Genomic DNA, 15249 nt, shown 5'->3' with positions numbered 1-15249 from the left:
ATATTACAATTAAATAATGTTCTATGGTCATGATATTAATATTGTTCATGATAGCAAGGTTACTTTTACGTTGATCGCATCATTTTTCTGGTTTGATTACAGCTACTGCGCATGCGCGATCGATGGCGATGATTCCATTCATGAATTCATTGTGCATATTAATTATCTCAGCACGAGCGAGCAGAGGAGTAAGACTCGAATTCTGATCAAAATAAACTTCAACTTAATGGTGATTACGCATCATAATAAGCCAGTTCACGGTTAGCTCATGATCAACTTTTCTCAAATGACCATTGTGATTTTTCATTAGGATAAGCACTATCATTTTCAAATGTAGATATTGTGTAAGCTTTACCGGTAGAGTATTCAAATTCTAAGAACAAAAGGCATTGTATAGACCAGGTGACTAGAATAGTACATCAGGGATAAAGTTTGGAAATCTGTTTTATTGTCTGCCTTTAGCACATTTGACCCATTGTTTAGGCTACTGTCAAATACCAGTGATTATGAAGGCTCTATTTATTACTATTCAGCTTGGATGTGATAAAATGATTATTTTGAAAGGAATACATGAATAATCATCAAATCACAAATGCCTATGTCAGTGAATTTGAAAGCTAACTTCATGGTTTATCTCAAATGACCTTTTTCTGCTCGTGCGCAATTTACAACCGTGAACAGGCTAATTACACGATTGGTTTCATTTTGGGGGGAATAAAAATCAAGTAGTAGTTAAGTTAGACATTACTGTTATTTTGATGATTGTGTGAACCAAACGAAACGGCCGGCCAACGTTTGATCTATTTTTTTTCGTCGATGCACCGATTTTGCAAAATCTGCACCGGCACTTGATGACATAGATCGAACACCGATTTAAAAATCAATTCGACTCAGGCTTAGGCCGTGTTTATGCTTCCACTTTTCAGGCCAGAATCAGCGTCTCCAAACGTGATTAGTCCAAAACACGGTTGCGTCCATGCTTACTTTCATTTAAACGCTGTTTCAAAACACCGATCGTAAACTCACAAAAAGGTGCGTTTGTAAACGTCGTTTGACCAGAATCAGGCTTTCTGGGGAAGTATAAACAGAACCACGATCGTAAACGTGTTTAAATGACGTCATTTGGTACATGCTTCCGGTGAGATGAAAATCCGCGGGCAAATACAGTCGCATTGCTCCATGGTTGCATGTTACCTCCACGGAATCACCTCTCATCTCCCTTGTTTTGCATTAGTACTATTACTAGTATTACTCTTCCAATTTGTCATCACGATGAACGTTGAGGGATTTACACCAAAAAATAACCTGGAACATTTTTTTACTATTATCCTCACCATGGTGGAAATTATATGGCTATATCAAGAAGTTCCATGCAATTACTAAAATATCGGAAATTGTTCGATGTTTAGGCCTATATAACAGTCGACGTACCTTCCCCATAACAACACTCGGAAAAAAAAACTTTCGAAAAAGGGCGCGCCCAATTTGACCTCGCTTTCCTGCTCAACGAAAATTACGATGCGAAGCCAGCTGGAGATCGTGATTTCGCCTCTGAAAACAGCATAAACAGCACTCCCGGAACCACGTTTACGATCGGCGTTATGGATCGACGTTTGAAAACGCTGATTCTGTCCTCGCAATGGAAGCATAAACACGCCCTTAGTCTGTAACGTTGGCGAAGAACAATAAGAAACAAGATGGCGGCGTAAACATTGAGCAAGTTTCCCCAGTCTTTTCATTTTCTCTATATTTTAATGAATTCTTGTTTATAAATGAAATCAATATCGTAGAAATGTCAGAAATGAAGTTTTATCCCATTTACATGATTTAGGGCTAAGATCTAGATCTTTAGAAGTATAAATCTCGGGGGCGAAAGTTTCAGATTTTTTCGCGGTACACGCACATTTGATGAATGGGACGCAATCCCGGGGTCCGACCACTTGACCGAAGACCCGCGAGGCCGAAGGCCCGCGAGACCAAAGGCCCGCAAGGCCGAAGGCCCGCGAAACACTTTTGTTATTATTTTATTTTCCTTCATCAGGTGCCGAGTGGTTTAAGGCGCCTCGTTGCAGCGGCGTACGCCTGTTATCATAGGGGGGGCAGAGCCAAATATTTCCCGGTAACTCTGTCTAGAATTAGTGACATATAAACATAGCTGGATTTCAGTTTAGGGGCGGTAGTGAGCACGGGAAGCGCGCTCCCTTGGGGGGTGCAGGGAGGGGGAGTGGAAGCTCGGTCCGACGTTCCTGTCAATCGTTCCTTGTCTGCTCCCGCTCATCTTAATACTTCCTCTGCCTGTTTTCGGAGGGGGGGGGGTAGAGCCAAAGTATTTCCAGGTAACTAAGTCCAGAATTATTTCATTTTAGGGTGAGGTAGTGAGCACGCAAAGTGGCGAGACACTTAATACTGAGCGCGCGGAAGGCACTCCCTATAAGGGGTGTTTCCCCCTCCCACGCAAAGCACGGAAGCTCCGACGTTTTCTTCAAATTGCTCCTTTTCTGCTCCCGCTCCTCTTACATTCTCTGCCTGTTATCGGGGGGGAGCCAAATAATTCCGGTAACTAAATTTAGAATCAGTGGCGTTGCAAGGATTTCATTTTAGGGGGCGTGCACGAAACGGCTCTCTAGGGGGGGTGAAGGGAGGGGGTGTTTCCACTACTTACAGTATAAACTTACGTTGCCTAATTTCACTGACACTTACTTAATCATTAACAAGTGGAACGCCTCTGGCAGTCTCGCCTGCTTTACGCGATTTAATATAGCAGCAGTGCTAACTTTGAAAACTACTGTAAGATAATCATTCACAAAAACACCATTCATATAAGGACATAATACCACGTTCATTGACCATAGATGACATTTGAACGGTGACTTAAGACTTGTCAACTACACCCATGTCGACATTTCATTCACTCTATCCATAAACTTTCAAAGTTATGATGGCAATTCAACAATTACCCCAACATGGCCTAAGTTTATTGACCTTAACTGACCTTTGACCTTGGTTTTGTGACCTGAAACTCACAGGGGATGTTCAGTGATTCTCGATTACTCTTATGTCCAAGTTTTATAAACTAGATCCATAAACCTTCAGAGTTAGGATGGTAATTTAACAAAGACCCCCAACAGGGCCAAAGTTCATTGACCTTAAATGACCATTGACCATGGTCATGTGACCTGAAACTCGCACAGGATATTCAGTGGTACTTGATTAACCTAATGTCCAAGTTTCATGAACTAGATCCATAAATTTTCAAAGTTATGAAGGTAATTCAACAAATACCCCCAACTTGGCCAAATTTCATTGACCCTAAATGACCATTGACCTCGGTCATGTGGCCTGAAACTCAGGAAGGATTTTCACTAATACTTGATTAACCTTATGTCCAAGTTTCATGAACTAGATCCATAAATTTTCAAAGTTATGATAGTAATTCAAGAAATACCCCCAACTTGACCAAAGTTCATTGACCCTAAATGACCTTTGACCTTCATCATGTGACCTGAAACTCGAGCAGGATGTTTACTAATACTTGATTTACCTTATGGGCCCAAGTTTCATGAACTAGGTCCATATACTTTCTAAGTTATGACGTCATTTCAAAAACTTAACCTTGGGTTAAGATTTGATGTTGACGCCGCTGCCGTCGGAAAAGCGGCGCCTATAGTCTCGCTCTGCTATGCAGGCGAGACAAAAATGATGGGGCTTATCAATAGATGAACAAAAGCAGTGTAAAAGAAAACGGGTCGTTGTATTTGTAAGATAGAAAGAAAAGAGCACTGAACGCGTTTGTAAAGGGGCATTTCTCATGGGAAAATGGAAATCTTTTGGAGGTTCTTGATAGAGTGGGGGTCCTTCTTCTGGGAGGGAAACCCCTTGGCCAGTGAGAGTATAATGGTTTTCGGTTGCAAAGTTTTTAGCACTGGAACATGAAGATTGTCTGATATAGAGTAAAAGTGAAAACTCTTTTTAAAGCAATAAAACATGATAAACCTAATATTTGTTTCTATTGTCGTTAATATTCACCATTATTATCATTATCATCATACGATTATTGATATTTTTATTGATATTATTAATGTAGAGGAAGCGTGAAAGAGAAAGGACATAAGATGGAGGAAAGAGGAAAAGAGAAATCCAGATGACGAGAAAAATGGTAGATGAGGTAAATGATAATAAAAATGGCCGTAAAAGGGAAGATAAATATATTAATAGGAGCGCCGAACTCACCTAGAGCATAGAGAAAAGACGTAGACAAAAATCACGAAGAAAAAAAGAAGCGAAACTATTTAGGAATAAGATATTAACATAATTAAAGAGAACAGAGAAGGAGAGGGGGGGTCAAGAGGAACGACAGGAGAAATTGAGAGTAAAAAGAGCTGTGTGAAGAGTACAGAGGAAAAGAACTTGGAAGAATATCCAATTTAATTGAATGTGCTCTGTGTCTATCAGTGTGTGGGATGAGTGTGTGCGTTTCTATGCAAAATATGGTTAGGATATTTCTGAAAAAAATTCTTGAAATTTGCAACAGCCCACTTCGGATGCAGTGCCACTGTATTTAGATTCATCAGTCTAATTGTTGTAACATTTTTTTGGTTTCACCTCGGTTGTGTAGATTTCTTCAGAGACTATGGGAAGATTTCGTTAGACGATGAAGTGAGAGAGGGGATGGGGTGTCCAATTTCGTAGTATTATGAAAAGCATTTTTGCAAACTATTCCCAGTCTAATAATACTCCGGCAGAAGCTGAAATGTTATCTAAAAAAAGGATATTAAAAAAGGAATCTATTAATGAATAGTTGAATGAATGAATGAATGAATAAATAAATGAACAATTATATTTATTAATTATAACACCCTCGTAGCAAAAAAAAACGCTAACCCCCCCAAAAAAAGGGAAACATGAAAGAGAAAATAAAAAGGTACAGGAGAACGTAAGACGAGCGAGAGCAGACAAGGAATAGTTCAAGGGATTGTCACAGCTTCTCCCTCCATGCACCCCCCCCCCCCCGGAACGCGTTTTGCGCGCTCAGTGTTTCACACGCTTCGCGTGCTAACTACCGCCCCCTTGAATTAAATCCTAGCTTCGCCACTAATTTTAGACTTAGTTAACGGAAAATTTTTGCCTGTGCCCCTCCCAATTTCAGGCAGGAAACGTAAGATGGCAAAAAGAAGCTGCTGAAAACTACTTATCTAATAAAAGAGAGCCAATGGAGTAAATTAGAAAGTCGAAAGGGGCCTAAGCTTTCGATCCTAGCAGAATCTTCGTCGGAGGCAAACGTAATAATTCGTCGGAGGCAAACGTAAGAATTAGAGCGGATGCAGACAAGGAACGATTCAAAGAAACGTCGGAGCTTCCGCAATTCGAAATTTTTCTCTCCCCCCCCCCCCCTCCGTTAACAGGCAGAGAACGTAGAGCAGGAGCGGGCAAGGAATAATTCGAAGAAAACGTCGGAGCTTCAGTGCTTCGCATGGGAGGGAGAAAACTCCCATTACAATATTAAGCGCCTTTCGGGCGCTCATTATTAAGTGTTCGCACAATTCGCGTGATCACTACTGCCCCCTAAAATGATATCCTAGCAAAGCCTCTGATTCTGGACTTAGTTACCGGGATATTTTTTGCTCTGCCCCCCCCCTCCGATAACAGGCGAAGGATGTATTAAGATGAGTGAGAGCAGATAAGGAACAATTCAAAGGAACGTCGGACCTCCCGCGCTTCTCGCGGGGGGGGTACACTCCCCTCCCTGCACCCCCCCCCTCCCCCCCGGAACGCGCTTCTCGTGCTCACTACTGCCCCCTAAACTGAAATCCTAGTTATGCCACTAATTCTAGACGGAATTGCTGGAAAATATTTGGCCCTGCCTCCTCCCCCCCTCTCATAACAGGCACCTGTTATGCCGCTGTAACAAGGCGCCTTAAAGCACTCGACCGCGGCACCCGATGAAGAGGGAAAAAAAGTCGGTCTCGCGGACCTTCGGCCTCGTGGGCCTTCAGTCTCGCGGGCCTTTGGTCTCGCGGGTCCTCGGTCTTGCGGGCCCTCGGTCTCGCGGGCCCTCGGTCTCGCGGGCTGTCACCGCAATCCCTTCCTCCGTGGAGAGTAAGCATACGTAAGTAAATGATTTTTACTCTGACTAGAAGCCTCCAGGGGCCTGTTGCATGAAAGGGTCTTTCGTAGAACCATTCTACGTAAGAACGAGATATCGCTTAACTGTTTCACAAAGCCGATTTTGGCGATACGAAGAATGGTCCTTGGAAAGACACCTCCAGACATGTCCTACATAGGCATGATCTTCTTTGCACACTGCCCGCCACCGTCGGCATTGAGAGAAAATGCGTTTACGGCAAGCCACACTGACATATCACCTTTAAACATTTTTTTTGGGTTGCACACTGATGCATTTTATCTGGGATGGCGCCAAGTTATTTTTTATATGGGGGCTAGTTGTCATCATTTTCAGGTCGTCTTTTTGCACGGCAAGACGACCAAAAACAGATGTCATTTTAACTTCTCTGGGCATTATGTCCGGGGGTAATGTAGGCCCAAATACTTTTTTTAATATGTTTTCTTTTATTCTCCGTCCCATCCCCACACCGTTTCCATTAATTTTTTGTTTGAAATATCGAAATGGGCGGCACTATCTCTCTGACCCCTCATGCTTTCTCATTATAGATAATTAAACAACATGAAAACAAATTTCTTTAAAAGAAATTATGTAAGGTAAAAAACGTGTTTATAACCAGGGTTGTAATAAAAAACGTTTTTTATAAAAAAAACAAATAAAACGTTTTTTTTTGTTTTAAAACGTTTTAAATCGTTTTAAAACGTTTTTTTTAAACGAATGATGCAATTTTCTGTAAGTCAATGAAACTATACACTACTGACACTAAATAGAGTATGATTTAAGCTCTTGATGTTTTAAATAAGAGATGACCACTATTTTGTTAATGAATTTCCAACAGAAGAGTTCACATTTCCCCCAAAATTACTAAATCATGGAAATTGAATGCCTACAAAAAAAGAACACTTAGTAAGTTGACACTTTATTCCTAATACATGTATACATGTAGTCCCAAGGTATATTGAGTCTTGTCAATCGGGGGGGGGGGGGGGAGGAGAAGAATTCACACACTGGAAGAAATTGACGTACATGGGGTTTCAAAGCTTAATTTCATTACCAGTAAATCAATATGTTTTATTTCATTTGAATCACTTATACCAATTTTAGTGCATGAAATACAAACTCAATTCAAATCTATAAATGAAGCCCTTGAACTACTTATCTTTTTAATTCAGGAATTCTGATCAAATGCAAAAGGATTTTAAAAAATCAGTAGGTCTATAGAATGTTTTTTTAACCCTAATGAGACGTGGCTGCTTCAGCCCTCCCTCGTAATTTTTCGCGATAAATCCACTGCGCAAATTTTTTTTAATGCGTCACTCACAGACTTTCCTTTTTTAGTCTAACGCAACTTATGAGACCAAAATCGCGACCCCCTGGTATGCGGTTCCGAAATCACGCAACATTTTGTAAGTTCATGCAGACCCAAAATTGCCCAAATCCAATGCAAATACTGTTTTTAGCCAAAATTCATAAATGTGTCATTATTTTTCCTTTTACAGATTAAAACAATTAATTTCACCTTGTTTATGGTAAAAATATATTCCCTATTTTTAGATTATGCCATGGGTAATGCGCGTGCCAATTTTCGTTGTGATCCCGCGATCGAAGGGCCCAGATCATAAGGGGGAGGGGGGCCTTCAGTCTTCTTATGAAATGAAATAGCCCAGTCTATTTAGGTTACCGGTAATGTTTTATTAACTTTTTTATTTTTCTTATGTACATAGATTTTTAAAACTTTTTTTTATTACTAATAGAAATTTTGGCAATAATTTTCCAATCACTAACAATAAGTACAAATAATGATACAGATACAAATTTTGGCAAGAACTCACATTGGGTTTATACATGAAATCACGTTTTTGAGCAATTCGGGATCTGATAATATGCACTTGTGGTGTATATCATAACTGCACACCAATGCATGCATCCCAAAAATAGTCTAGAACGATATGTCGTGGCCCTGTCGTGTTTATGGATTTATCATAGAAAGTTTTAGGGGGCCATTAAGGTCCCCTGGAATTGTTAGGGTTAAGGTTTGCTAGCTGATTATCTTACACTATTTAAAGTACTTTTCTTCATCTTTACAAAGCACAAAGTTTTACCGCTTTTGTGTGTACGGTGTACCTCAAGAGTATGATGTCAGGTTTACAGTCTATTTCTTTAACATGTATTTGATCTCATTTGAAAATAGTGTTTCTTTCCCTGTCCAAAAAGTGAGCACAACACTCAGATGTTTGTTAAAATGATAATATTCTTAATGTGGATCGGATCATTGATGTGCACAATTGAACAGGGAGAAGAGGAACAAGACAAAGCAATGGAGAAAGAAAGTATAAAGGGGGAAAGAGGAGAAAAGGAGTGGTGTGTGTTGAAAAAGAGTTTTAGTTGGAAGGAAATAATACACCTCTTAATAAAAAATGGTATTAAAAAAACAACATTCATCTAAAATCACATCCATGCAAATTTATAACACACAAGTCTATGCGGTGTTTTAAAACACGTTTTTTTGGTTAAAAAAACGGGTGTTTTAAAACACACCGTTTAAAATGCACCAACCCTGTTTATAACGTTCAGCAAAAAAAAAACACGATACAAAACTAAAATGTTAAACATGGCAAATCATTCATTTATTTTTATTTCATTTTCATTATAATCATTATTTTTTGCTGAGATTAATTTTAATCAATAAAAATTGATTGTCGGATTTGGGCTAACTTGAGATGTGAAACAGTGAAACAAAACAAAAAATCTGCAGTAACAAAATAGCTAATTGAATTTAAGATACAGATTAGGCCTATAGCTTACGAATCCATCACAATTATTACAAATTAAGATAAGCTAGTTCATTAAAGAAGAGGCGAATTTTAAATCGAAGGGTAGGCCCCTTTCGGCCCCTATGTAATGTTAAAGCAATAATGTAGTCTCTACTCCTCAACTTTGAAATGTTGACCATATATATTTCTTATATTCTTAAACCTTCTATTCTTATATAAGCTTCCATAAATTAAGTGATCAACTTAAAAGATGACCAACGTTTATGATCATTGTAATATTTAGCATTATTTCTGTAAATAGTATTTTTTCCATTGCGGATTGCACACCTTTTTCTATGTTTTAATTGTTATTGCAAAGCACTACTTTATCCACTTGGACATGTTTGCAGCAATTTTCATATTTTCCTTGTCTTCGGTTACTCATCATGCAACTGAGGTATGTTTATACATGTACTCTAAACACTAACATTTGTAATTGTATTTCTTGCATTATATCTGACAAACAAAATAAATAAATTAGATTTTTCACAGGCAGCCTCTCATATTTTCCTTTTTAGTCTCATACAATCAGACACTGTTGATTTTGTTTACTCCATTCAAACCCTATTTTTACCTCAACAGATAACATATTAACGCATAATTTGCAAAATCATCATTATATATATGTATTTCATAAAAAATCAGTATATTGAACTAAATAAATGTGGAAATTACTTAGTTAAATCAATTTTTATGTCGGACAAGTGTGTGTATTTGAGTTTTGTCAGACGTGTATCAATCAGATATGATTATTTACGTCTGGGACCGACCTTTAACGTCACCATCCGAAAGACGTGACCAGGGCTCGAACCTCTGCATCAATTAGTAACTTCCCCGCATAGCTTGGATTACAGGCGCACGCCACAACGCCCAGTTGTCTCTTTCGTTGAAATATCAATGAAAGGTGTCTCTAAAAGGACACCGTGTTCTAAATAAGGGAAATAATGAAAATTTTGATTTTATCCAGTTATGTTTGTGAATCTTGAAAGTTTTTTCTCTTTTTACCTCATAAAGTACGCTCCATACATCAATTCTACAATCAGTAATAAATATAACATTATTTGATCCCTTTATTGAAATATATGATTTTATGAAAAGTCGTCATTCCGAAATAAAAGGTTCAGGTGACCATGAAGACTAAATATTTTTCCGATACTATCGATATCAAACGATGTCGCGGACTTGAAAGACAAAATTGCCTTCGTGAAACGGAAAGTGCTGATTTGTTGCCAATCTTCCTATCTCGGAAGAATGGTCCTACTCCTAGTCCTAGGACGTTCTACGTATCGCTCATCTCGTCATGCAACAGGCCCCAGAGTCCTGGCTAATTGAACTGGGGCCTGTTGCATGAAATGGTCTTTCGTAGAACCATTCTACGTAAGAACGAGATATCGCTCAACTGTTTCACAAAGCCGATTTGGGCGATACGAAGAATGGTCCTTGGAAAGACACCTCCAGACATGTCCTACGTAGGCATGATCTTCTTTGCACACCGCCCGCCACCGTCGGCATTGAGAGAAAATGCGTTTACGGCAAGCCACACTGACATATCACCTTTAAACATTTTTTGGGTTGCACACTGATGCATTTTATCTGGGATGGCGCCAAGTTATTTTTATATGGGGGCTAGTTGTCATCAATTGCAGGTCGTCTTTTTGCACGGCAAGACGACCAAAAACAGATGTCATTCTAACTTCTCCGGGCTTTATATGTCCGGGGGTAATGTAGGCCCCAATATTTTTTTTAATATGTTTTCTTTTATGGTCCGTCCTATCCCCACACCATTTCCATTATTTTTTTGAAATATCGAAATGGGCGGCACTATCTCTCTGACCCCTCATGCTTTCTCATTATAGGTAATTAAACAACATGAAAACAAATTTCTTTAAAAGAAATTATGTAAGGTAAAAAACGTGTTTATAACGTTCAGCAAAAAAAAACACGATACAAAACTAAAATGTTAAACATGGTAAATCATTCATTTATTTTTATTTTATTTTCATCATAATAATTTTTTTTTGGCTGAGATTAATTTTAATCAATGAAAATTAATTGTCGGATTTGGGCTTAACTTGAGATGTACTGAAACAGTGAAACAAAACGAAAAATCTGCAGTAACAAAATACCTAATTGAATTTAAGATACAGATTAGGCCTATAGCTTACAAATCCATCACAATCATAATGAAGATAAGCTAGTTCATTAAAGAAAAGATTATGGAAATGAGTCCATACAAAGAGGCGCAATCGTAGGGTAGGCCCCTACTAAAATGTTAAAGCAATAATGTCGTCTCTATACTCCTCAACTTTGAAATGGTGAACATATATATTTTTTATATTCTTAAACCTTATTCTTATATAAGCTTCCATAAATTAAGTGATCAACTTTAAAGATTACCAATGTTTATGATCATTGTAATATTAGCATTATTTCTGTAAATAGTATTTTTTCCATTGCGGATTGCACACCTTTTTCTATGTTTTAATTGTTATTGCAAAGCACTACTTTATCCACTTGGACATGTTTGCAGCAATTTTCATATTTTCCTTGTCTTCAGTTACTCATCATGCAACTGAGGTATGTTTATACTCTAAACACTCACATTTGTATTTCTTGCATTATATCTGACAAATAGAATAAATAAATTAGATTTTTCACACGCAGCCTCTCATATTTTCCTTTTTAGTCTCATACAATCAGACACTGTTGATTTTGTTTACTCCATTCAAACCCTATTTTTACCTCAACAGATAACATATTAACGCATAATTTGCAAAATCATCATAATATATATGTATTCTATAAAAAATCAGTCAAACTAATAAAATATCGAAATTACTTAGTTAAATCAATTTTTATGTCGGACAAGGGTCTCTTTCGTTGAAATATCAATGAAAGGTGTCTCTAAAAGGACATCGTGTTCTAAATAAGGGAAATAATGACAATTTCGATTTTATCCAGTTATGTTTGTGAATCTTGAAAGTTTTTTCTCTTTTTACCTCATAAAGTACGCCCCATACATCAATTCTACAATCAGTAATAAATAAAACATTATTTGATCCCCTTTTATTGAAATATATGATTTTATGAAAAGTCGTCATTCCGAAATAAAAGGTTCAGGTGACGATGAAGACTAAATATTTTTCCGATACTATCGATATCAAACGATGTCGCGGACTTGAAAGACAAAATTGCCTTCGTGAAACGGAAAGTGCTGATTTGTCGCCAATCTTCCTATCTCGGAAGAATGGTCCTAGGACGTTCCTACGTATCGCTCATCTCGTCATCCATGCAACAGGCCCCTGGGCTCTTTTTCATGTACATGTACCTCCAGCTCAGCTGAGCATACACATATCACGGAAACATGATAACCCCCGTTCAATTATGTACATAAGAAATCTCACACGCCAGTCACATCGCAGTCTCACTCAGCTCAGCTCAGCTCAGCTCAGTGATCCTCACTTGAATCGGCCTCTCTCTCACGCGTCTCGGACTCGGTACCGTACCGTACCGACTACCGGTACGTCCCACGTATTGTGCACATGCATTAATAAAGACGGTATACAAATGAGAGTTTAGATTTCTGATTTCTCATCAAGTCAAATGAACTAAAACTCACCAACGCGTCGTCGTTGCTGCTCACTGTATCACATAGCAATATGAATCCTGTGCCTTTCGTAAAATTGACTTAACATCTTCAATTAAATTTCCGTGGCTTGACTTGTTTACCCCGCTTGTTTACCAGAAGGTTTATGGTGTCCTCAATTATTGTACGTAGCAAATCAAGCGCCTGACAATCCCACGAGAAGTGCCGAGTGCAGTGGGCGGATCTATCCATGCAGATGATGCAGGTGTCCGCCCCCCCCCCCCCCCCCCCATCGGCGGCGGCGACAAAAAAAAGTGGGGGAGAGGAAGAGAAAAGAAAGAAAAAACTAAAAGGAGAGGGTGGGAGAGTAAGAGAACAAATAAGAGGAGGAAATCGAATGAAATAAGAGGTCTGCCTTATAGAAAATAGGTCACTATAGGGCCCACTATTTAAAATTGAAATATCGCTCGCACTTCACGCTTGTGTTGCCTGTTAAGCAGGTGCCGCGGAACGGTTTTCAAAGAGGCGGGGCTGAGCCAAAAGTGGGGGGGCTGACCATGCTAAAAATCACAATCATATGGTCAATTTTAAGTTTTTGTACACGGTTGGGGAAAAAAGTGGGGGGCTGAAGCCCCCCCCCCCCCCTCCCCGGTTCCGCGGCCCCTGTTAAGTCAAGGAAACATGGAGCTTTAAATATAATTTTTTAAATCAATGTACAAATAATTAAAATTCTGCTCACAACTCAAGTTTTAGTGAGATGGGGCCTATGCATAATTTGTGATTACAGCAGAAAGAGTGTTAGAGTGATGAATGTATAAGGGGGGGGGACAAGCTCCCCCTACACACATGCATTATTTCATCAGTGATCCACATGTCATCTCCAAGTATTTACACAAAAAGTCCTTGAAATGATTATTTAACACGTACATTCAATCTTGGAAGGCATTTCAATGTCAATCTTTTTCTTTTTCATTTTTGGACAAAATTTGAAGAAATGTAATTTCATATAATAAAATGACGTTCAAAAATAATAACTAGGGTTGTGACATCATCAACCTATTTATTGCATATTCATGTTTAAGATAATGTAAAACTTAAAAATGTCATAACATTGTCACTTCTTGTCCAATTTTGATGAAATTTTCTGTGAAGTTTTGTCAGACTTTATTTATCTGCTCAAATCATATTATTCGCAAGCTGGAGTACCCCTTTCAAGTTATACACATATTCATGATTAAAAAGAGTGATAAGAATGTCTCTTTTTCAGGGCTAAATTGCGCTCACATCAATCGTTTAGTTACGGTAGATACCAATCGTGTTCATGATTACAAAAAGTGCTAATCCTGATTTTAGGTATAAATTCCCCCATAAAAAGAAAAAGAAAACAAAAATATCAGACATTTTCTTGCATTACTTTACCTAGTTGCCAATCAAACATATTTCATTGCAAATCATACACATACATAAAAAAAGGTTTTTGTTGATTTATCATAAGCCATTAATCCAAATTTGGAGATTTTATGATACATGGCAGTTGATAGAGCTGCTCAGAGGAGACATCACAAAAGTAAAGTTTAAAGGGCAAGTCCAAACATTGTCATTTGAATAAATCACAATGAAAGAAATAATGAATTGTACTGATGAAATTGTAATCTTATTTATGAATTGTATATAGACACAAATCAACTCCCCCTAAAAAAAATCAACAACAAAAGCACACACCCACTTTCTTCTCCACTGAAACACTTATCTCTTTCTCCTCTCTCTCTGCATACAGGCTCAAATTCCTACACAATACTTCTTCTCCCCTCTGTCTCTCTTGTTCTCTCACTCTCATCCACTTTCTCATTCCTCTCCATCATGTGCAACAGCAACATCATTAATGCATTTTGTAAAATAATAATACATAAAAGTGAAAAATATAACATACTGCAACTTTGTCTCTCATTGGTATTTGGTGTTTTACTGACTTTCAATTGCAATGAAAATCCCCCACAAAATCAGATTTGTAGAAGTTTTAACAAAGTTAAAGGAATTGATGAGAAAGTTTTTAATCCTTTAAATGTGGAATTATTATGCAAATGAGGATACAACAGTTCCCCTTTGCTCAAATAATGAATAAATATTGACTAAAATCTTTTTCAGGATTGTTTGATTACCTTTAAAAATAATATCTATACCTCAATCACTGCCTTGAGAAAAAAGCTTTATCCCTTCAAATTTTATAGTGATATAATTTTTTTTTCTTTTGCTAATCCCTTATTATCAGATTTCTCTTATACATTTAATATATTTGTTCATCCTTTTCTGCGCTCACACCAGCAATTTTACATCAATGTCAGATTTCTTTTATTCATGATTTAATTCTTGAAAAATATATAATATACATGATCTAGGATAATAATAAAAAAGGATTACAGATCTTGGTTTGAATTCAACCTATGGGGTACCTCCTCCTCTCTCGCTTTCTCTCTAGTAAGTCTGTATCAAACATATAAATTAATAATAGTGAGAAAATGAGGTTTAACTGTAAAAGGAATGATGACCAAAGTCCACCTTGCTTCAGACAATAATGGTCTAATAAATGATCATTTAAAGAAGATTCAAGATAATAAATTCAATTGATTCAATGGAAAGGGAGGAAGGGCAAATAAAATCAGCATTATATATAAAAATAAACAATTCTGAGGTACACTATTATTATCTAGCTTTAAGCTTGAGCTGGTACT

Source organism: Lytechinus pictus, unplaced genomic scaffold, assembly GCF_037042905.1.
Source record: "Lytechinus pictus isolate F3 Inbred unplaced genomic scaffold, Lp3.0 scaffold_19, whole genome shotgun sequence".
NCBI lineage: Eukaryota > Metazoa > Echinodermata > Echinoidea > Temnopleuroida > Toxopneustidae > Lytechinus > Lytechinus pictus.
The sequence above is the reverse complement of the archived record's forward strand: the minus strand, read 5'-3'. Positions refer to the sequence as shown.